The 24,668-nt window shown below is 40.7% G+C and overlaps 1 long non-coding RNA gene across 2 annotated transcripts in view; it reads left to right on the top strand.

Annotated features, from left to right (window-relative positions):
- Positions 1-2,027: 2,027 nt before the first annotated feature.
- The window catches only part of LOC311421020, a 73,394-nt gene continuing 50,753 nt past the window's right edge, over positions 2,028-24,668 (top strand). For both annotated transcript variants that reach the window (XR_014684663.1, XR_014684664.1), the window contains exons 1-2: positions 2,028-2,121; positions 10,263-10,358. This is a non-coding gene — a long non-coding RNA (uncharacterized lncRNA). The remainder of the gene's footprint in view (positions 2,122-10,262; positions 10,359-24,668) is intronic.

Here is a 24,668-nt window from a genome sequence, read left to right as displayed (position 1 = left end):
CCTGCTCTCTTAAGCTTCAGGTCAATAAAATGAATTTCCAAGCAGAATCCAGCATCTGCTGAGACACTAACTTCATCACATGCCTGTAAAAAGTGCATATTTTTTCATCATCCTTTTCTCCTAACATGATTGTTTCCCTGAATTTCTTCTACAGAGAGATTCTAGTGCACAGTCAGTGTGGCTTCATTTAAAGAATTTCTGTGTCTTTATTTCTGTCAGCATGCTCTGTATTTCCCTGTGTGAAACGATAGGGAAGAATCATTTCTTTCATCTGTACAATTTGTAAAAATCATCAGATCCAGAAGGGGCAAAGTTTATCATAGAAGTTTGATAAAATAGATAGACTCTCATTAGGAAGCATAATAGTAAATATTTCATGATGCATTCTGGAGCTTAGAGAATATACTTTTATTAGTATTACTGTTAGTTTCAATAACACCATGGTGTGCTGTGTGTCCTAGGCAGAGTCAGTCTTATGAAACTGAGAATTCCCATCCCTCTTCATATTTGATCGTGATGTAAAATCAGGCAAAATGTTGTAATGTCAGCGTTCCATTACATTGGAACAAAAATGTTTGACACTTTCAATCAAAATAAAATATTTTTACATTCCTAAAATGCAAACATTCTGCTTTTCAAATTCCTGTAGCCTAAACAGGGTTATAATAGCAATCCTTATTTGTTTTTATCCCTTTGAAACAGGATGCTCATGCTGCACCACATCAAAGAAATACATCCTGAGTACAGTGGGGCCCATGCAAACATCACAAAGTTCAACAAGGCCAAGTGCAAGGTCCTGCACCTGGGCTGGGACAATCCCAAACATGAAAACAACCTGGGGGAAGAGTGGATTGAGGGCAGACCTGCAGATGAAGACTTGGAGGTCCTGGTGGATGAAAACCTTAACATGAGTTGGCAATGTGCACTTGCAGCCCAAAAAGCCAGCCACATCCCAGGCTGCATTAAAAGCAATGTGGCTAGCAAGGCAAAGGAGTTGATTCTCCTCCTCTGCTCTTCCCTTGTGAGATCCTCACCAGGAGTACTGCATTCAGCTCTGGGGTCCCCAGCACAAGAAGAATGTGGAACTATTAGAACAAGTCCAGAGGAGGGCCACAAGGATGATAGGAGAAGCTGTAAAATCCCTTCTGTGGGGACAGGCTGAGAGAGATGGGGTTGTTCAGCCTGGAGAAGAGAAGGCTCTGGGCAGACCTTATAGCAGCCTAAAAGTATCTAGAGGGGGCCAACAGGAAATTTGGAGAGGGACTCTTTGTCAGGGCATGTAGTGATAGGACCAGGAGTAATGGTTTTCAACTAAAACAGTTTAGGTTTAGTTTGGGTATATGGAAGAAAGTCTTCACTGTAAGGGTGGTCAGGCACTGGCAAAAGTTGCCCAGAGAAACTGTGGATTCCCCATCCCTGGAAGTGTTCAAGGCCAGGTTGGCTGGGGCATTGGACAGCCTGGTCTGGTGGGAGGTGTCCCTGCCCATGGCCAGGAGGTTGGAACTGGATGATATTTAAGGTTCCTTCTAACCCAAACCATTCTAACATTTTATCATTCTATTATACACTGCACTACAGCTGGAATCCTTTGGAGATTCCTGCCCCAAGAGATTAGGGACTGGAATAGAAAAGTGAACAATGCAACATAAATAAAGGGAAATATAGGGAAATACAATGTAGGATTCAAGCATTTTGTTTTTCTTTGTTCTCCAGTATTTTTAATTGAGTTTTCTATTTGTCTCTACTCATTACTCTATTTTCAGGTATGTGGATTATTATATATAATGATTACTCTATTTTATATAAAAACTTAGAGAGGTAGCAATTTTGTTGTTGTTGTTGTTTGTTTGTTTGTTTTTGTTTGTTTGTTTTAGAGAATATAACACTGTAAAAGGTTAAAGTTCAATTTTTTTAAAATAACTGATTTCAGTTTAACTCCATTTCCAGTCATGACTGCCAGATTTAAAGAAAAAAAGGGGGGGTGAGGGGTGGGAGGGAGGATTAGAAACTGAATATATAAAGAGAGAGTTACATGTTCTTTATTGTTTCTTTGTGGATATTTCAGATAAAATATGGAGCATCTGTTATACCCAAAACTTTCATCTGGCACATGAAAAAAAGGTAATGCAGATTCTTTTATTTAATTATTTTTTTCCTCTATCAAATAATCTCTTTACTCTTCAGAAACATGAAAGAGAAATAGGCCTTTATTTCCATCAAAAAATTTTTGAACCCTTCAAAGTTTTTGACACGGGATAAAAAAAGCCACAGATGCCATTTCATGTTCTTCTCCAAATGTGCTCTGGTGAAATGTCTGTTGACCTTTTATGGAAAAAAGGCTTCCTGAGAACATGGTGAATTTATCTTCCATTCTTTCCACTCTCTGCATATCTCTTTGCCTTCCGTTCATAGAGAATAAATTATCTACATAACTCCTTGGATCTGGGATCCCAACTAGCCCCTCACTGATGTTTTCTCCTCCACCAGTTACTCATCTATGCTCTTAATTGAAGCCAGCAAATAGACACCTTTAAGTACTTAGCAGTGTAATCACATTGTAAAATATTTCATACATGCATGCAAATTGATAGGGAAAATCATCTGCTGAATTGCATTATCTCAAGAACATCAGATAAAACTAGAACTTTCTGGGAATTCAGACACACAAAAAGTTGGAACATATATTTCATGTTTATCCTTAAACATAGGGTTTCATCTTTTTCTTCATAGGTAAGTATGCACAGAATTTTGTTGTGAGCACTAAAAAGTAGTGATCGTGTTTCTTTACTCCTAACATTACTATTTGTTCCATGTCAGCAGGTTCCTAACTGATTAACTGCCCCCTAAGCTACAGATTGTCACAAGCAAGAGACAAATGCTTGGAGAGCTTTCCCTCTATTTGATCCTTGCAATCAACTTTCTATCCCTCTACAGAATCCCAATTATCCTGTTAAACAATGAGCCAGGGTGCTTATATTGATACAGGTGTCTTAATTGTTTAATTTATCCTCTTGCTGGCCCCAGCTAAGAATTCATTTCCCTGAGGCCTCCTTAGGTAACCACAGTTCCTTCTAAACTGTAATGGTAATTCCTAGCAGGTATAATACTTGAGCACAACATTTAGACTCACATGCAAGCATCCCTCACCATACACTAGATCGTGTTTAGCCATTTACACACACGCTGTTCAGCATTTATTTACTTCAACCTTATAATTTCTAACCTATTTGATTTTAATTATAATACTGCAATTATACAGCACCAACTGTATGCTTTTAAAACCAATCCACAAGAAAAAAATTCTAATAATATTGCTTTTTTTAGTAGCACTCCAAAGCAATTTAACACTTAGTAGATGCCAGCAAATTCAGCTGCAGTCTATCATATACACATTTATTTGCATATGCTGCCTGGTGAGTGACATTGTTTTCATTATTGACTTATAAGGATGGAAATAATAGATGGATTATTTACTGAACTGTCTTTAACTCTACATAAAAATAGCTAATTAAACATGTAATAATTTTCACTGACACAAGCTGGGAGATTTTAAAATGAAGGTGAAGAGAAGGACAAGTGTTAGCCTATGCTGTATAAGACTCATTCCACCATGGAAAAAAAATAAAAATAATAAAAAAAATCTCTAGTCTTGTAAATCATCAGATAAAACAGAACACCAAGTAAATTAAAAAATAATAATAATTTCCAAGGAATTTTTTTTTTTTTAGAATCACACAAATCTGTTAGTGTGCTGCCAGGTCTATGATTTTTCCACACTTAACATCCTCATGAATGTCATTAATAGGAGCTTCTGCCATAGTCCCTAAAAAGAAGTTTCCAAACAGCCTATAGAAGAATTAAGTTCAAGAGAGACCATGCTAGCTGTTTCTTGACTTTGTTTCCAGTTTAGTTTGCTTTACCTTTTTCATTTTTTTCCCTTTGCTGACATAAAATTATAAATTCACCTTCTCCCCTCCTTATTCTGCTATACCTGTTGGGCAGCTTGCAGGCAGAAACCACTGTAGAAGAAGGCAGCATTATTCCTAGTTCACAGATGTAATAGTGTACTTGCCAAAGGCTGCAGTTTGTAGAGAACAAGTGACTTAACCTGCAACTTTTGAGTCAGGGACTATCATCTAAAATATAAGATGAGTCTGATTTTCTATTCATTTGAATATATCTTTGTTTATCTTTCAGAAGAAAAATCAGCTCATAAAAAATAAGCAGTTTCTGCCAACAATCATGCATAATACCTATTTTTCATTCCTTCTCTGCTGTGGCTGAACTGTATAACCCCATATTTCCCTGAAATATGCTAAAAGCTTGACAAGCATACATTTTTTAAATGGTAAAAGAAGTATATGTAGTTTGACTGGAAAAACCCTGCTCACTTCAAGAAGACAGTGGTGTCTGTATATGATATATTCCAGCAAAACATCTTTTTATATACATGAAGTGACAGGGAAAATTTGTCATTGGCTTAGTCACCATTCAGCTGAATCACCTATCTCTTTAAAAAAATTGTGTGGTTGTGGGGAAGATGTGGGTTGTTCTCACCCCCTTCCCTGCTCCCCATAATAAATCAGATTAAATACAGTACTACATATACTCTGCAGAGGTAAATTTCAGGATAGGGAAGAAATCTTTCTCTCCTTGTGGATGCCAGCTAATATATTGTTCAAGTAGCTTTTTTGATAGACCAGGGTACCAATTACTGCTATACAACACAATGAAATAATGTCATTTCCAGATACGCCATTTTCAGGGAAACTGTTTCTGAAATGATCACAAAACAGTGTGTCTTTTCTTTCCAGGCATAAGTCTATTAAATAAGTTCCTCTTCGCAAAAAGCATTATTTGCACATGTGAATAATATCTGCATTTAGGACACCTGCCTTAGAGGGCAACCACCTAAGGTGGTAACTAAGGCCCATGAAGAGTTGTCCTTTACTCTGCAGCTGGAGCATCCAGACTCAAGCACAAAGCAATTCCTAGAAGACGCAATTTTGCAATTTTGATTCTCAAGAAATTCAGCTAGAATCTATTCCCATTTTCCAAAAGGTCCATTGAGATGTTAATTCTGTATTTCTGCAGATGTATATGGTAGTATCATTATTTTGATCCTTTACATAAACTGTGTATCTTTGATGTGTTTCATTAAAAATATGTCAAGAAAGAGAGTAGAAGAAAATAGATGAATCAGCCTGGGTTACTTGATGACCTATCTAAGGTTTCATCTCAAAGACAAAATTCAGCAGTTCCCAAAGTCAGCTGAGTATGTTTCAATGGGTTCAGGAATATCAGAATTAGTGAATTCCTGTGTCTTCTCACAGATTATGTTTGAGAATGTAAAAAAAACAAACAACAGAAAAAAAAAAAAAAAACAAAAACAAAAACCTGAAGTTTTTCCTGCTTCTTACATCATTCCTTCCCTTGTTTCTTTGGTATTTACAAAAAGATGAATGCAGGCTAAACATTTTCCCTGTCTGCATAGCAATAAATAAATAAATAAATAAATAAATAAATAAATAAATTCTGCTCAACTTTAAGGCTATCTTTTCTCTTATATCCATCTGCATTTTCTACTGTCAGGAGTAGCCCTAAAGATATCACAAACTTGAATTGCTGACCTTGCAATGACAATACTTGTGAGATTTCCAGATCAGTTTTATGCATTCATTAAATTGATTGCTGTGAGAAAGTTTCCAAGTATTTGAGCCTTCACCAAAAGCAACTCTAAGGCTTACTGAGGTTTATTCAATAACTGTTAGTATTTGTTTTATAGCATCTATGGCTTGGAGGAAACACCCAAGATGTGCTAGGACTTTGAATTCTTTTGTCTTGCAAAAGCCAGTGGAACGATTTTATACTGCTGCATAAGTCTTATCCCTTCATATGTTCTATCAGAACTGGAGTAAACCCAAAATGTGACATACATTTTCCATGTAAGAAGGGGATGTCCTTAGCACCTGAGCAAGGATTCCCACTAGCCACAAAAGGTTTTCCATATTTATACAAGATGTTTCCAGAACCGATGGCCTCTGTGAAGAAATCTGTATTGGAAAATAGTGGCAAGTCTGCAGGAAAGAAGAGGAGAGATGGGGAGACCTTTATTATTATTTGTATTTGTATTTGTATTTGTATTAAGATGTCTGTTCTGAGGTATCTGTTAGAAGTTGATAAGGCAGATGAATGAGCATGCCACTGCGACAACTGAATGAGGAATACTGGTGAGAGAAAGGAGAGAGCTCAGCAGGAATGTGGATGAGAAGGAGAGGCTCAGCCAGTGAAAGGGGCGGTAACACTACTGTGTTTCATGAAAGTCTGAATAGCTTTAAACACAGATTTTATGAACAGTACACTTTTTTTTTTTTTTTTTCTTCAGCTATGTTTTAATGGCTCTATTAGCACTTGCCAAATTTCGAATATTGCTCATTTACAGTATTTGCAACTTACCCTCATGACCCTTTTACAGGTACTCTAATACAAATTTTGTGTGTACCATAGCCAGCCATTCCATTGAAATTACAGGTAATCACATCATGTGCATTATTTTAAATGTAGTGTCATCACATGAGCCATGATTTATCAGCTTTGGAGCTACTAGCTGCATGCTTTAGCAACAATGGGTTTATTGGCAGAATATGATGTGGAATACAACATAAATATTCGTTCAGAGGCTGCACTTCTCATGTTCATGAATCGTTTTCAGACTTGAGGACTCCATCAGTTGCTAAAATTCCCCACAAATGGGAACTACACAGATAGCTCCCTGGACAATTAATTATTCATTCATTTTGCAAAATGGAAAAATAATCTTCGGGCTTAGTTTGATCCAACGTTTAACATGCAAGTTGAGACAGCCTTTCCTTCCACTGGAAGTGAACAGCATATGAGAAACTTCCTGGAAGGCTGTGCATCCTTTCCACATATTCTGAGTTGGTGTGATTTGGTTTCTACCATCAATGGGGGCAGCCACCACAGCAGACTTATTAACTCACTGCACTCTGTTGTTTTTGTCCAAATGTAGACTCAGTAGAAATATCATAAATAAAATTAAAGTACATTTGTGAAGTTTGAATAGATTGGTGTTTGCCTTCTTAGACTGTCAAGTCCAAGACTGTTAATGGTCCATTGAGGAGGGAAGCTGTGATGCTTTCCAAAGTGACTGACATTAAACAAGACTCTCTTCCATTCTCCAGATGTCCTCTGGTGCAATCAATACATTGTATGGAACCATCACTGTTACCAGCTCAAGGTCAGCCCTACCAAGGTGGCTCATTAGGGGTCTGACTGCCATGTGTTTCAAGGAGAATTACATCTAAAGCAGCACAGCAGTCCTGGGTTTCAGTGAGCTTGCGGTTTTGCTTCTCTTTTGGTCTACAAAATCTAACAAGAATGTGGCAGCCTGTGGTCATGTACGTGGCAATAAAGTACTCCAACAAACTAGTACTGTGCTCAGACTGTCTCTCAGAAGATGCACGTAAGGAGGGCATTCCATGTTTTGAGGCTAAAAAAAATGCACTCTGGAGTAAAACTCTGGGCTCTGGATTCTGGAGTGTACAATTCATAGCTTTTTTTTTTTTTTCTTCACTGTGCAGACAGTTGTGGAAAAAAAAAAGAAAAAAAAAAAAAAGAAAGGTTTATAGTGGGTATAATTTTCAAATGAGGCTTTAAACTGTAGAAAAGGCAAAGATGAGGCTGTTCAGAATGTCCTAAATGGTTCCATTATTTCTGAGTCTGCCTAAATAGCCATGTGAGAGATTATCTGCCAGCTAGCCTGCTATGAAAAATGTTTTGATAGTTGACTAGGATTTCTATTTTTCCGTTAGATGCTCTGCATTGAAATAGAGGGGATCCAGCTCACTATTTTATCTGCATTTTGTAAATTGGAGCATTAGCATGGCTAAAAAGCAGTGTGTCATTGCAGAGGTCCCTTCATGTTAGCTTTGTTTTATTCAAGAGCAAACTTGTTGGCAGAACTGTTCTAGCTGGTCAATGCAAGCTGCTAACAGAGAAAAAAAAAAAAAAAAAAAAAGAGAGAATTTGGAAAATTGTACAATTTATTTTCAAAGATGGGGATGTAAATAGCTTGCTTGCACTTTCTGCCTGTGGTGGAGCATGTTGTGATTGCAGTTGGGCCATCTGCACGTTCCTTGGTACAGAAACTGGTGTCCAGAGGTGGAAGGGACAGGCCAGATCTAGAAGTGAGAAATGCTTCATAGTAGAGGTCCTCGATCCCTTTGACTATCTTCATGGCCCTCTTCTGGACTTGTTCTAATAGTTCCATGTCCTTCTTGTGGTGGGTGCGCCAGAGCTGAACGCAGTTCTCCAGGTGGGCTCCAGGTGGGGAATACAGCATTCCTTTACCTAACAGTGGAAATCATAAATGGATTTGTTTACTTTTAAGAAGATCCTACAACAGCTCTAAATACCATAGTGGAACTTCACCACAAGTGGAATATGTGCACTGTGCCATGATCAGTGTGAAGGGGCTCATCTACTGTGGCAATAGCCAGTATTCCCAGCATCAAGAGGGAGGCCAGATTGCTATTACTTTTTCTGGTACTTCTACTAGCATCAGAAGAGACAAGGGAGTGCTGTTCACTTTTCCATTATTGTTATCACCTTTTCTAACCTTGTGTTCTTTATACAATAAGCTAGTTATACCTTTCTTATTAAGATCTCCACGGAACTGGCATTTCTTTGGTGGAAAACAAGCTGCTGGGAGGTTGGTTTCATAAAAATCCACTTGTGGGCTACATGTGCTGGCAGAGAATAAGTTGGTACTGATTTTCTCAACTTGTATAGATTACTGATAAATCTTTTGTTGGCTTCCTTCACTGTTTGGGAATGGTGGTTCTCATCGTTTCTGTGCTGACTGATTCATCTGTGTTTCCCTTCGGTGTTTTGGGAGGGCATCCAAATCCACATTTTCTTATTCAGCAAAGCCAGACATTTTACAACTTTTATAACAGGAGAGCAAGGGAGCACACATTCCAAAATCTGGACTACCTGTTTCTTCTTCTTCAATTTGACAGGCATGAAGACCACTTTTAACTAAGGCGGGTGACCCATAAGTCAGACAGATGATTAGGAACCATCCACAAATGCCCAAGGCATCAGGTGTTGCAGCTGCCACCCTGTTCCAGGCCTGCACCAGCATCCCAGTGGCTCTGTAGGGTAAACAAAGAAACATCTGGGGAAGCTCTGCACTGTGTCAGGATGCCTTTAACTGGGATATACCTTGAGGCTAAGGATGCTCTTGTGGGATATACCTTGAGGCTAGAGATGTTCTTGTTTGGTTGACTAGGTAAAATTGACTGGAAAAGAGCCTGGTCTGAATGTGCAACAGTAGGAAAACAGGTAATCAAAGACAGGGAGAGAGGATACTCTTTGGAGAACCAGGTCTGGCAGGTATAGTTGTAACCCCTTGTTAATGAAGCTACGAATGCTGTAAATGGCAAAGGGAAAAGGAGACTCAGGCAGAGCAGCAGGAAACCAGAGGACAAACACATTTTAAACCTTTTCCTGCTATCTCAGTAGATGGTTTTGATCCTCTCACAGAAACCAATAGGGGAAAGAAATGACATGAGAGAGGCAGAAAATCTATTTCATTCTCCTTTTTCTTATTTTCTAATGTGCTCTCCAATACAGATAAGGCAAAGGTACAGAACAACAGCAGGACAGAATACAGATAGTGAATGAAAGAAAAAGGGAAGGCACTAAATGCTGCCCTGCTTAACACCCTCCTTCAGATAAGAAGTAGTCCCACCACAAGTAGTAGTCTCACTATACAAGGTGATGTGCATTGCACCTGTTTTAACCCCAGGAATTCAAGATTTAGGTTGAAAACTTGGATTTCATGGAAATCTTGGGATAAATTTAAGGAAAGGCATATATAGAGATAGGAGAAACAGGAAGAGACTAATCAAAGACTAATTTATTTCAGACTGTTCTACCCAAATATCACAGAGAAGTGCCTTAACAAAAGACATGTTCTTTTGTGTAAAGGAAAACCAATGGGAGATCATAAAAGACAAGATGAAAAATGTCTTAACAGAAGATTAACAGAGACATAATTATTCTCAAATTTGCTATAGAAACAATGGAAAGAACCTTAGATGAAACACTTACATGAAAAAAAAAAAAAAAGTTCCTAGTTATTTTGAGAGAATGGAGACTGCAGCTATGTCAGTGCGAGACAGTTTGCCTCCAGCTTAAATCTTTTCTATCCTCTCTTTTCCCCCATGCTACTCCAGGGTTGTCAGCACATGCTTCCCAGCTGTCATTGATCCAGGAGCTGGACAGAGACTTTGCCAGTACTGGTGATACACTGAAACTTCAGTTTGCAAAGGGTGAGTCCCACACCATGAAGAAAAAAACACTCCTTCAACTCTGAGTACAGGCAACCTCTACCGATAGTGGGAATCAGAATGAGCATCACAGTTTTGTGAAGGAATAGGTGTGGTGGAGGCAAGCACATGAGTCATGCAGCTTATGACAGCAGTACTTCAACACATAGTTTATCAGCAGCTTCTTCAAAAAAACACTGAAGCACCTGGATAATCTACAGTGTGTTTCTCTGAAGACATCTGGTTAGTTTTTCTTGAACTGCAGGCTAGTTACAAACCCTTTTACACTTCTCCACCTGGCTTCAACCATCTCATACTCAAACTGGTGGGCCCTATTTTTAGGCTCTTTCAACCTCACTGTTTTGGAGTGCCCTGAGACACCAGTATACTTTGTTGTCTCAGGACTTTGCTGTGCTCACCAGGAGCACCAATTCCTGAGTTTTAAATAGAACCATTTGGTGTTTTTCTATTACATCATGTTTAGTGGACAATTTGAAATACAGCACACAAGTTAGATGTCTCTGAAAAGCAGAAAGGAATAGATTTAATCTTTGAAGTCAGTATAGTGACTAGCTCCTAAAATGCATCAGTTATTCACAAGATATGATCTTTCCTGTGTATGTTGAACAGATTCATTAATGTACAGATATATGTACAGATTCATAGTACTTCCATTCTACATATCAATTATGTGGAGGAATCCTATTTAAAGTGCATTGAACAACGATACATACAAAAAAGGCATTGCAAAATGTCCTGGCTCACAATTTTTATACAGTTAGGTTCCAGTTTCATGAAACTGTTTTGCTCAGATAACCACTGGTAGGAGGATCTGATCCAAAGTTCACTTGAGACCATGAAAAAAATGCCTGTTGGACAATTCTTTAGTATGCTTTTTTTTGTTTCTTTGTTTCTTGCCAAAGATCACTCTTTTACTGTTATTGTTTTAAATAATTACTCCCATTCATGTATTTATCTCTCTCAGTCTGATGCAATATATAAGGTCTGTGGGCAGAGAAGCCATCAAGGCAGCTCTTCACGTACTAAACTGAAAAGCCTACTGAAAGTTTAAGGAATCCAAGATGACCTGGAAGGAGCAGAGTGATGAGAAGCAGGGTTTATGAAATCAGGCACAGCATCACACAAGCAGGGATCTGCTCTTTCTGACTTTGGTACATATATTCACATGGCACTGAGCTGCAGTGGTTGGACTTGGGCAGAAAATTTCCAATATGGGGGATTTATGACACCATTTATTGTGCTATAGAACAAAGACATGTTGAAAGATCTATCATATTTCTTTAGTAAGTCAGTATTTCTTTTCTTACTAGGCTAATCATGTAATCAATTTAGGTATGCCTATATAAAATATCACAAGATAAAATTTACTTCAAAAAATGTATAAGCCCAAATACATATTGAAACAAATCACCAAAGAGGCCTTTCTGTTGCTTGTCTTTTCCTTTGTTTTAAAATTATGTTTTCCGCTAGTGAATATTATCTCTGGTCTCTCTCAGTGGTGGACTCTCAGGACTCTTCCAGCCACTCACGTGTCAGACAAAAGATGATGAAATTCAATCTTCTTTCTAATTTCAAGGAATGTATTCAAAAAGCACTGAGCCGCAGGACATAGTCTTGGGTGATCATCTTTACTATACTGGACATCACCAACTCTCCAATGTTACAAAATCAATGTTAGTGGGCTACACTTGTTCTATTCCTAATACCCTGTGGTGTTGGGGTAAAAAAAAAAAAAAAAAAATTACAATGAGACTGCAAGCTGGGAATTTGGAGAGGTCCCGGTAGACTGGAAGCTGGCAAATGTTGTGCCGATTTTCAAGAAGGGTCAGAAAGAAGACCCTATCAATTACAGGCCTGTCAGTCTCACGTCAGTGCCTGGTAAAATCATGGAGAAGATGGTTCTCGAACTTATTGAGGCGCACCTGGGGGAAAAAGCAGTCATTGGTCCCAGCCAGCATGGGTTTGTGAAGGGTAGGTCCTGCCTAACTAACCTGATTTCCTTTTATGATAAGATCACCCGTAACTAACCTGATTTCCTTTTATGATAAGATCACCCGTATGGTGGACCAAGGGAAACCAGCTGATGTGATTTTTTTGGACTTCAGCAAGGCTTTTGACACGGTTTCCCATAGGATCCTACTGGACAAAATGTCCACCATACAGCTAAATAAAAACATCATACGATGGGTGAGCAATTGGCTAACGGGCAGGGCCCAAAGGGTTATGGTAAATGGGGCTGCGTCAGGCTGGCGGGCGGTCACCAGTGGGGTCCCTCAAGGCTCCATTTTAGGGCCGGTACTTTTCAATATTTTTATAAACGATCTGGATGTAGGAATAGAAGATATTTTGAGCAAGTTTGCTGATGACACCAAACTTGGAGGAGTTGTGGACTCGAATGAGGGTGTAAAGGCCTTGCAGAGGGATATGGATAGGTTGGAGAGCTGGGCGATCACCAACCGCATGAAGTTCAATAAGAGCAAGTGCCGGGTCCTGCACCTGGGACGGGGAAACCCTGGCTGCACGTACAGACTTGGCGATGAGACGCTGGAGAGCAGCCTAGAAGAGAGGGATCTGGGGGTCGTGGTAGACAGCAAGTTGAATATGAGCCAGCAGTGTGCCCTGGCAGCCAGGAGGGCCAACCGTGTCCTGGGGTGCATCAAGCACGGCATCGCTAGTAGGTCAAGGGAGGTGATTGTCCCTCTCTACTCTGCGCTGGTGCGGCCTCACCTCGAGTACTGTGTGCAGTTCTCGGCACCACAGTATAAAAAGGACATGAAACTGTTGGAAAGTGTCCAGAGGAGGGCTACGAAGATGGTGAAAGGCCTGGAGGGGAAGACGTACGAAGAACGGCTGAGGTCACTGGGCCTGTTCAGCCTGGAGAAGGGGAGGCTGAGGGGAGACCTCATCACAGTCTACAACTTCCTCGTAAGGGGGTGTCGAGAGGCAGGAGACCTTTTCTCCATTAACACCAGTGACAGGACCCGCAGGAACGGGGTTAAGCTGAGGCAGGGAAAATTTAGGCTTGACATCAGGAGGGGGTTCTTCACAGAGAGGGTGGTTGCACACTGGAACAGGCTCCCCAGGGAAGTGGTCACTGCACCGAGCCTGTCTGAATTTAAGAAGAGATTGGACTGTGCACTTAGTCACATGGTCTGAACTTTTGGGTAGACCTGTGCGGTGTCAAGAGTTGGACTTGATGATCATTAAGGGTCCCTTCCAACTCAGGATATTCTATGATTCTATGATTCTATGATTCTAAGCCTTCCTGAATATAGGGCCCCAAAGCAACACACTCATTCTGTATGTCAAGTGCCTACTAGGGCAACCTGTTAAATTCACAGCCACTTTTGTGCCATACTCAAATGATATAATTTACAGCACATCTTGTGTTAGGACTCAAGACAGGATAACTTTATTATCAAGGTGACAAAGCCAGACTGACGACTAACATCTTGCACTTCCCACAGCAGTGGCCCATGGCTTGAGGGGGAAACTGCACTGTGAATAAGCAGCTATCAGAACAACTGGTGATTCAGCCTATGGTCTAAGATATTGACAGTCTGCCAACCATGTTATCATAGTTGCCACTGAGGGACAAGATAAGGACAAAACCACAGTGTTGTTGATTTTTAAAGGTCAGCACACTTATGGTTCAAAGTCACTGTGGATGGAATCTTCTGGACTTTAATAGAGAAAGGGCTAAGCCAAAAATGTGGTCTTACCTGCTCTTAACATAAAATACCGAAAAGTCAATGTTCTCAATGCAGGTGAAACTAGTCTACCTGCACATCAAACTCTAACTGCATGCTCTTTGTATTTTGAGCTTTGAATTATCCTGAAATTCTACAAACTTTTATTCAAAGCAATGTCAAATTTATGAAAATATTTGATTGTGCATTTTGAAAAGTGATAGCTGATAGGTTTGTGCAATGGGATTATTGTGAAGCAACCAATGAACTACTTATGAACAATGTGCTTATCTGCATTGAGGAAGGTGGGAGAGCACCAAGAGTTAGTAGCTGTGTCTGGAAAGCTTGTTTTCTTTTTATTCCCCATCTGGCAGATGATAGGTTTCACCTTGCTGTCTTGCTGGTCTTTTCCAGACTGACAAAATGACATTCAGCTGGTTAAAAAATGCTGTTCATTGTATACTTAATACAGATAATATCCCAGGGATTTCCATTTGACACAGAACAGATTTAACAAAAAATCAGATTATCCTCAACATAAATGAGTTATAGTATGTTCATGGTGTTACAATTCACAGAAGAAATTACAAGCCAACTAAAAAAGCCAAAACCCATGGGAGATCCATAGGTCCCTATGCTTGAAAAGATTGGATGAAATAACTTATCCTTCAGGTGAGCCTTTCCATTTTTGACAGGGGCTGTCTCATTTGTTGTTCTTCTGCCCAGTATTATGGATCACAAATGTAATCCTCACTGCCTTGTCTGAGAGCTTTTGAACATTATAATAGGATATTTTCCCCTTCTACATCTTGTCCTCTTGAATTACTCAGTCAAGAAAATTTACTAATCAACCATATTTTCAATTTTTTGCTCCATAGATTTGGACATTAATTTTTACAGGAGATACTGTTTCTTTGAAAAGAAACACAAATAATGCAAGTATGCTCCATTTTAGGTAGGTAGCCCAGCTGATCTTTTTAGATAGCTGTACAGTGTTCCTATCTTGCTTTTCTTTTCAGACCTGAAGCAGAATCATTAACATCGTCTTCTAAAATATGGGCAAAAATAGGAATACAGAGTCTAAACCGACATAAGCTACAGATTGTCCCTTGCTGAGAATTTCCTCACCTTGTACAGAAAGTTTTGCAGCTCCTTTGGTGCAGGAGAAATAAGCTTAAAACTCAGGCCTCCCTCAATTGTCATTTCACCATGCAGAATATCTACTTATTTCAGTCATGAGGATGTTTTCTGTAGAGGTGAGAAAATCCATTGTTCATCTTCATACTTCCATGCTTTGAATAAGTCCCTGGCACTGAGATAGAGATACAGAAGAGTAATGTGTATACTTACTTTTCTCAGCTGAGAGGAACGGTCTAGTATAGCTATCAAGTTTCTTTCTTTATGTTTCTTTGAGACCTCTGTGTTCTCTGTGGGTCTTTACCAACTTGCATAAAATATTTTTTTATCAGCTGAATAACTGATGCACGCTTCTTAGGTTATCCTGACTTAATTTAGCAAAAAATGGTTGTATCCATTGTTAAGGAGAAACTCATCAGTCTCTGAAATACATTTTTACATAGCCCTCTAATTTATTGCAAATCTTATTTTAAAATTACCAGACTAATTCAATCTTACTAGCTCTTATAGTGTCTAGACATTTATTTTAATGTTAAAATTTTTAGAGTTACTTTTCTTTCTTGGGAACTTTTAGTGCTAAAACTCAAAAGTAGAAGGCCATTTAGCCAGGGTATCTGATACAACATTCCTAATAAAATTCCTATTGTTCTACTCAGATGACTGACTGAAATGGTAACGTTGCTTATTAGAACAAGCTATGCAGACTTACTGTCTTTTTTTTTTTTTTTTTTTTTTTTTTTCATTTCCTTCTGATTAAGTAACTGTATGCCGTGGCAAGTACATGTCAAAGGATTTGGTCTTAGCCTGGTTTCCTGAAGGAAAAGGTTTATGCTATAATGTGCACATGTACCTCCATTCCTTGGTAAATTTGCTGCTTCCAGTCACTCAGCAGCATCTGACAGTAGAGTACTCAGAGAGATTAGTTCTGACAAAATGCCTGAAGAGCCACATGGGAGAATCCTGTTTTGCAGGAGAGGGCTTCTGATGTTCACTGAAGCTGGGACCCTCTGCCTCACACAGGATTCTGTCTTCAGGAATTTAATGTTGCCTGATAAGATGCCGGCAGAATTTGTGTAGAGGGTGGTCAGCCACTGTAATGCACATCGCTTTCTTCTTATGTTCTGCTCTGCCTATCCTCTCATCCACTTCTATATTTTCTTGTGTCTAATAAATGGTAGGTAGTCTAATAAGCTTATACTGCAGCCTCGACAAAATACGACTGAAATCTTTGTCCACCGCAAGACACAAAGTAATTGAAACCCATGCTTCCCTACTCAGAGTACTTATAGGGATCTTGGCATCTGACTGAGGCATGGGGTCTTCCAAAAATTTCAGCACATTCAGCAGTCCACTAGCTAAACCATTTATTTGATATATATAAAAAAATAATAAAAATATATAATAATACATATATTAAAAATATATCATATTGTCGTGGTTCCGCTCGAGTGGGCAGCTGAGCTCCACCACAGCCGCTCTCTCACTCCCCCTCCTCAAAGAGGAATGGGGAGAAAATATGTGAAAAGGGCTCAAGGATTGAGATAAGGACGAGAAAATCACACAGTAATTATTGTAACGGGCAAAACAGACTCGGCATAAGGAGATAGTAAGATTTATTGCCTACAACTAACAAGCGAGAGAAGTGAGAAAACAAAGGAAAAAAAAAACAAAAGCACCTTCCCCCCCATCCACCCTTTTCCACCTCCTCCCCCCGAGCGGCGCAGGGGAACGGGGAATGGGGGTTACGGTCAGTCTACAGCACTTCTTCTCTGCCGCTCCTTCTCGGTCACTCTCGTCCCCTGTGCTGTGGGGTCCCACCCACGGGATGCAGTCCTTGATGAACTGATCCGGCGTGGGCTTCCCACAGGCAGCAGCTCTTCCAGAACTGCTCCAGATATGGGTCCGTGCCATGGGGTCCATCCCTCAGGAGAAAACTGCTCCAACCTGGCTCCCCTACGGGCAGCAGCTCCTGCCAGATCACCTGCTCCTGTGTGGGCTCCTCTCCACGGGCTACAGGTCCGGCCCGGAATCTGCTCCGGCAGGGGTCTTCCACAGGCGGCAGCCTCCGTCGGTGCAGGGCCACCTGCTCCACCGTGGTCTCCTCCACGGGCTGCAGCGTGGAACCCTGCTCCACCGTGGTACTCCATGGGCTGCAGGGGGACATCCTGCTTCACCATGGTCCTCACCACAGGCCGCAGGGGACTTCTGCTCCGGCGCCTGGAGCACCTCTCCCCCTCCTTCTACACTGACCTTGGTGCAAGGCTGTTCTCTCACTCCCTTGACTCTCCCGGCTGCTGTGTGGCGCAGCGTTTTTTCCCTGTCTTAAATATGCTCTCACAGAGGCGCAAAACAACATCGCTTATTGGCTCGGATCTGGAAAACAATGGGGCCCTTCCCAAACATGGGGCAGCTTCTAGATCTTTCTCACAGAAACCATCCCTATGGCTCCCTGCTACCAAAACCTTGCCACGTAAACCCACTACATTCCACCCCTCGCCTCTGTTAAAAGCATATTTAAGACTACTCACAACATACTCTTACTTTACAATTATCACAACAACCTTCACAAAATTCACTTAAATCAAAACAAAAAAGAATTCACCACACCAAAGTATACATAACATCATCACAGCACCGACAAGGTGGACATTTTACACACACACACCACCCCTCGTCCCTTCACCACACTAACATCTCACAGTTACTGCTTTCTTAAATTCTTCACAACTTGTACATTCCTAACAATCATCCTGCACATATTTTTGCCCGTTACTTCTACTAACTATCATCCTTATCTCAAATTCCTTGTGCCCCACGTTGGGCGCCAAAAAAGACTGTCGTGGTTCCGCTCGAGTGGGCAGCCGAGCTCCACCACAGCCGCTCTCTCACTCCCCCTCCTCAAAGAGGAATGGGGAGAAAATATGTGAAAAGGGCTCAAGGATTGAGATAAGGACGAGAAAATCACGCAATAATTATTGTAACGGGCAAAACAGACTCGGCATAAGGAGATAGTAAGATTTATTGCCTACAACTAACAAGCGAGAGAAGTGAGAAAACAAAGGAAAAAAAAAAACAAAAGCACCTTCCCCCCCATCCACCCTCTTCCACCTCCTCCCCCCGAGCGGCGCAGGGGTATGGGGGAATGGGGGTTACGGTCAGTCTACAGCACTTCTCTGCCGCTCCTTCTCGGTCACTCTCGTCCCCTGTGCTGTGGGGTCCCACCCACGGGATGCAGTCCTTGATGAACTGATCCGGCGTGGGCTTCCCACAGGCAGCAGCTCTTCCAGAACTGCTCCAGATATGGGTCCGTGCCATGGGGTCCATCCCTCAGGAGAAAACTGCTCCAACCTGGCTCCCCTACGGGCAGCAGCTCCTGCCAGATCACCTGCTCCTGTGTGGGCTCCTCTCCACGGGCTACAGGTCCGGCCCGGAATCTGCTCCGGCAGGGGTCTTCCACAGGCGGCAGCCTCCGTCGGTGCAGGGCCACCTGCTCCACCGTGGTCTCCTCCACGGGCTGCAGCGTGGAACCCTGCTCCACCGTGGTACTCCATGGGCTGCAGGGGGACATCCTGCTTCACCATGGTCCTCACCACAGGCCGCAGGGGACTTCTGCTCCGGCGCCTGGAGCACCTCTCCCCCTCCTTCTACACTGACCTTGGTGCAAGGCTGTTCTCTCACTCCCTTGACTCTCCCGGCTGCTGTGTGGCGCAGCGTTTTTTCCCTGTCTTAAATATGCTCTCACAGAGGCGCAAAACAACATCGCTTATTGGCTCGGATCTGGAAAACAATGGGGCCCTTCCCAAACATGGGGCAGCTTCTAGATCTTTCTCACAGAAACCACCCCTATGGCTCCCTGCTACCAAAACCTTGCCACGTAAACCCACTACAGATATATATGAATAATAATAATAATAATAATAATAATAATAATAATAATAATAATAATAATAATATCAATACTTTTAGGGATATTCAACTGAAAATACAGTAGTTTTTAGATAGTAGTGATGGTTTGCAGATGACAATTTCTCACATTACCTGTAAGGAAATGCTCAATGACATCAGGCAAGCCACGTCTTGTCTTTTTTTCAAGACCATATGATAAGAGATTTACCTTGCATTGACTTAGGTTCTTGTTTGTTTGTTTTTGTCTTTGCCTTTCTGCATTAATGGCATAGTCCTCCTTATTCCTCCTTAAATTTAGAATTAAAACTCAATGCCCACACTAGATGAAGTTTGCTGAATTAATACAGTGTTGCTCAGATCCATGAATGTGGGTTTTATTCTATTACTGAATGCTTAGAAATTACTGAGACTTCAGTGGAGACTCTAAATGAGAAGCTGGGATTCTACTGATTAATTAATATATAGTAGTCTCTTTCACTTGGTATTTAAAGTTTAGTTCTATACTGCTGCCTGGGGGGACATACCTCTTAGGCTGTCTGACAGCAGCCTCATTATTCACAGAAATGGGCAATAACTTTTTCAGATAAAATCTTTTCATTGATCTTAAAAGAGAAATTTTACTTTGAGCTCTGTATTTAGTTTTGTATCTGTCTTTTTGTGTCACTATTGTAACACTGTGACCCTGAGGTCTACTCTAAATGGTTACACCACTCTGTGTTGTGTGTCATAGACTTGCAGGTCAAATACACCTAGGCCAGGAAGTACATTGCTGGGAAATTCTAAAACAACAGCACATATTGAAGCTTAAGTGAGTAACATTCCTCTTTAGCAGTCAATTCAGAATAAAAGTGCACAGCACCTTTTTGATTCGTGAGTGGGAAGTATTCACATATATTTCATAAAAGATGAAATTATAACATAACCTATAGTCACTACAGGTGAGATCCATAGACACTTCTAAATGCCTGGTGTACACCCAGAACCTCCCTTTGAACTCAATAAGGTAAAATACGCCAAAACAAGACTCAGTGGTAAGTTTCACAGAGGCAGGCAGCTTCAAATTTGGTGTAGGTGTCTGATCTACAAATATTCATCAGAAATTAATAGCTGAAATTTTCTGGCCCTAGGAATGTCTGTGGTTATGCTATCTCTGGAGACCAGCCCCTAGTCGGAGAGCTGTGTTCCATCTAAGTCCTCTTGTAGCTTCAGGAATGTAAGGACCAACTCTATACTCTGTGAAACTGTCCTGATGATTATTTTTTTGAATATAAAATAACAGCTATGATGGAATAAGGATAGAATAGTGGTAGGAAAGGTCAGGACAAGGCAGGACAGGACAGGACAGAACAGAACAGAACAGGTGTTCAAACCTATTTGTGAGTGCCCTAAAAGAACACAGTCTCCATAGGGCTGAAATATATGTTCATATCAGCTGGTAGAATAGTAATAGGTATATTACATCATGACCACGTTTATTAAAAAAAAAAAATGCTTGCATTTCTGAAAAGTGTGAAACCTACTGTAGAATATTCAGCAGTCTAAGATTATTTCATCTGCCTTATCTGTTCTTTATTTCCACCTTCCTTCTATCCCCAGTAATTTTCACTCTCTGGTACTTCACTTCAGGAGGTCTCTATCTTCACTGTCACTGACTTCTGGAATCATTTGTTCCCTATAGTGTAAATTTTAGTTAGGGAATATGCCATCGTTTTGCATATGACTCCTTGGATCTGGAGAATTATATCAAAGATACACGTATTTTGTATATTGGATATTCTTGCTAAGACATTTAAGAAATAAAGTGAAAACCAAGTTGAAAGGCCTTCAGTTGCTTGACCCAGAAGCTTCCAGTGTGCCAGTAAGAGTGACACAATTTAGTGTGTGTGCCTCTGCTGCATAAACATGTATTAGCAGTCAGTGGTATCAAAAGCTGGCATCAACATATTCCTCTATAAACGGCTATTTCTCACAAGAGTATTTGAAGATCCCTCATGTTTCAATTTGAATTTTATATTTCTATGACCTAAAAATAGCTCAGGTATCTGCAGAATCAGTGGATATTATAGAGACTGTTCAGGAAAGTAAAATTTTGTCAATGCTTGGAAAAAATCTCCAGTTTTCTGCATAGTTCTACAATTAATTGTTCCCACTGCTCTCTGTGTGAAGAGAATACACATACACATATATCTCCTCCAATAACTTTCAAACTGGTTTGCTGAATTTGACACGGAGCTAGAGGATTTAGATACAACGTTTTCTCACAGGTTTGAAGTTGATATATAACTAGGTAAAATGGGGACACCAGTAAGGGACGGGCTGATGAGCTCATTTCTAATTGCACTAGCCTGGCCACATGTGAAATACGTGTTTTGACTGTTTCAACTAAGGGAAAAGTATTGGTCAGAGCTTAGTTGATTAGTGAATTCAACCATAATTCAACCATAATAAATCAGGCTTTGCTGCTTCTATTGCTTCCAGAACTGTTTGTTATATGTTTATTTTAGGGCTCTGTGTCTGCCATAAATCTGGGGCTGTGTTTCAAACAGTGACAGTGATATATTAGGTATGGCTGTGCTGGCTCCCAGCAGTGGGACTGTAGGCACACTGAACAAACATAAGCTCTTTTTTTTTTTTTTTTTTTTTTTTTTTTTTAAATACAAATAAAAATCACCTATCATGAAATTCATCTGTGGTCAGAGACTTTGAAAAAGCTCACTCAAGAACATTTGTTGCAAGGTGGATTTCAATCAGTGGTGTGCTCCAGTTGTTTTATTTATTTATTCATACTTTTTTGAGGATCTAACTTCAGGTACCAGCAATTCTGAGCAACATGGGATGAGTTGGGATCTACAATGTAGGCCATTACTGCAAGCAATGACTCTAAGAGTAGCCCTTTCATTTCAATACTTTTTCTCTATTTCATCTGAAGTGAGACAGCTGTTTCCAAGAAAAAAATTAAGAAACAAATAATCTGTTTGCCCTGAAAGTGTAATGTCAAAATGCCAGTTCAGAGGAGTCTATGGGAACAACACAAGATAGGGATACCAGGGTGGAGAGTAGGCAGAGGACCCAGGAGGTGAGCAAGCAGCAGCCTGGTGGGATAGGGTGACAGCAGAAACATGAAGTAGATCAAGCGGGGTATTGGAGCAGAGCAGGCAGGGGTCAGGTGCCAGGGCAGGTGTACAAGGAAGAATAAAATAAGAACAACCTGGAAAGAAGTGAGAGGATGAATGGCGGAGGCAGGACAGAGCTGTGCATCTGCTGCAGAACACCCCTCCACCAGAGGAACTGAGGACACTGGAGTGAGAGTTTCTCTGTTGACAACAAATGCTTACAAAGCCCACTAGCTAACCATGTTTCTTGTCCTTGGCAGTAGCTGATTCATACAGAAACTAATAGCTCATTACAGACAGCAGTTACTTTCTAGCCAGGGAGTTTATATGCCAGGGTGGCTCTGAAAAATGTCTCTTCAGTTCTGTGCCCACCAATACTAATTTCTGAGGACAACCTGAATTTTGGTTTTCTACTTCATTTGAGTAGCCGAGTTTGTAAACCTGAACTTTCATTCTTCTAGTGTGTATGTGTTTATAGAGATATATGATTAAAGAGAAAATGCCAGGAAATCAAGTTTAGGTATAAGCAATACTGCTGTCATAAATCCCAAACTAAAAGAGGTAACAAGTTTGTTGCTATCTTTTGCTCCCCTCCTTCTCTACCAACAGCCAGATAAAATGGGATGTTTTCCTACGCTGGTACAGATTATGTTTGGTGGCAAGGCTAACAGAGAACAGAAACTCAAGCGTAGCTTCTTTTGTTGCACCTGCTGTTTAACCAGACTACCTTCTCAACATTGCAAATACAGCTGTAGCCTTTTAGTCCACTGCAAATGACTTATTAAGTTGTGAAATTTGGATGAAAAAGGAGGAGCAGAAATAATTATGAATATTGTTTATATTTTTACAATGATGTTCTGAACTAAGGAAAGAACACTGAAGCTCTAAATGCTACAGTAGGAAAACTTGGTTTGAAATGGTTTTAGATCTCCTTTACTAGACCCCTTTACATCTTTCCTTGTCCATGATAACACCCTCTCTGATCTCCCTTCAAGCTATATGCACAAAGATTGCTAAAGCCATTTTTTTCGTCTTTTGACCTGATTATGACACTTCCAGCTTTGAAACATTATTTATGCTATCTTCTCCTGTCCATTCCTTTCTTCTCTCTGCTATATCTGTCAAAGACCCACACAATTCTCTTCTTCCTTATTTAATCCTTCTGACATTCTTCCAAATACCATCACTCCTCTGCAGGTGCTTCCCAATCTTTTCTGTCAGCTTAGACAAGAATTGGCTCCTTTAGGTGCAATTATTTGCAAGATCTTGCAGAGTTTGGGGATCAGATCTTGACTAGCAGAGAAAATGTATCACATTGCATAATTGTTTTAAGGAAGATTTTTTTGAAGCTTCCTGTGAACCTTTTCTGTAAAATGGAAACATATGAGTTTTTACACTGACCGTGGAAAGACTAAGTAGTAACCTGTTGGGGAAAGATGCAAATCCTGACATCCACACAAACATTACCTTTGTCTGGAATGTTTTTTTTTTTTTTGAGGTTCACTTATTTTTGGCATGAACTACAGTTTAAACAAAACAAATACCAAAATTGTCATCCTGCATTTACCTGGATATCATGATAACCATCCAGAAAGTTGTTCTTACCATATGTAAAAAGAAAGCATGGTTGATAAAGATGATAATTGGAAAGAACTGTTCCCTTCCCTTCCCTTCCCTTCCCTTCCCTTCCCTTCCCTTCCCTTCCCTTCCCTTCCCTTCCCTTCCCTTCCCTTCCCTTCCCTTCCCTTCCCTTCCCTTCCCTTCCCTTCCCTTCCCTTCCCTTCCCTTCCCTTCCCTTCCCTTCCCTTCCCTTCCCTTCCCTTCCCTTCCCTTCCCTTCCCTTCCCTTCCCTTCCCTTCCCTTCCCTTCCCTTCCCTTCCCTTCCCTTTGCACTACATTAGAAGACACAGTATAATGACACTATTACATCCATAGTGTACTTAATGGTTTGAAAGGAACTTTTGAAAGAAATTAAGTTTTGTCTGTGTATCACATCTAAATTGTAGGTATCCCGTGAAGCAGATTCCCATAGAAGCTGCCTATAGGCAATGCAAAGAGTGAGAGGTTACAAGCCTTCACAAGGAGGTCCTGCCTGCTGAACTTCAGCTGTGTAGATACTGCAGACAGTTTTGCATCCTGGAACACTGTCCTCTGCAGGGACACACATGCACACATGGCATGGCTGCCTCAGGCTGTAATGAGTTCTTGGGCTTGGAAACTGGGATCCTAGATAAACTACAGCTATCTAAATCCAGGTGCATCCCGTCTTCAACTGTGAACTTTCCTCTGTCCTTGGGCCAACCATGAGATGAAGGGCTTTGCTTTAGGGGGACAGCTTCATGAGCAGCCTACTGGCAAGGTGGAAGATGAGCACCTGAGTCAGTGAATTGAGTGGGTCACATCATCTGTGTTTTAACTGCAGGTCATATCATACCTGATTGATTCTC

The sequence above is a fragment of the Aythya ferina genome, assembly GCF_964211825.1.
Source record: "Aythya ferina genome assembly, chromosome: 1".
NCBI lineage: Eukaryota > Metazoa > Chordata > Aves > Anseriformes > Anatidae > Aythya > Aythya ferina.
Note: the sequence above shows the minus strand (reverse complement) of the source record. Positions and strands in the feature narration are given on the sequence as shown.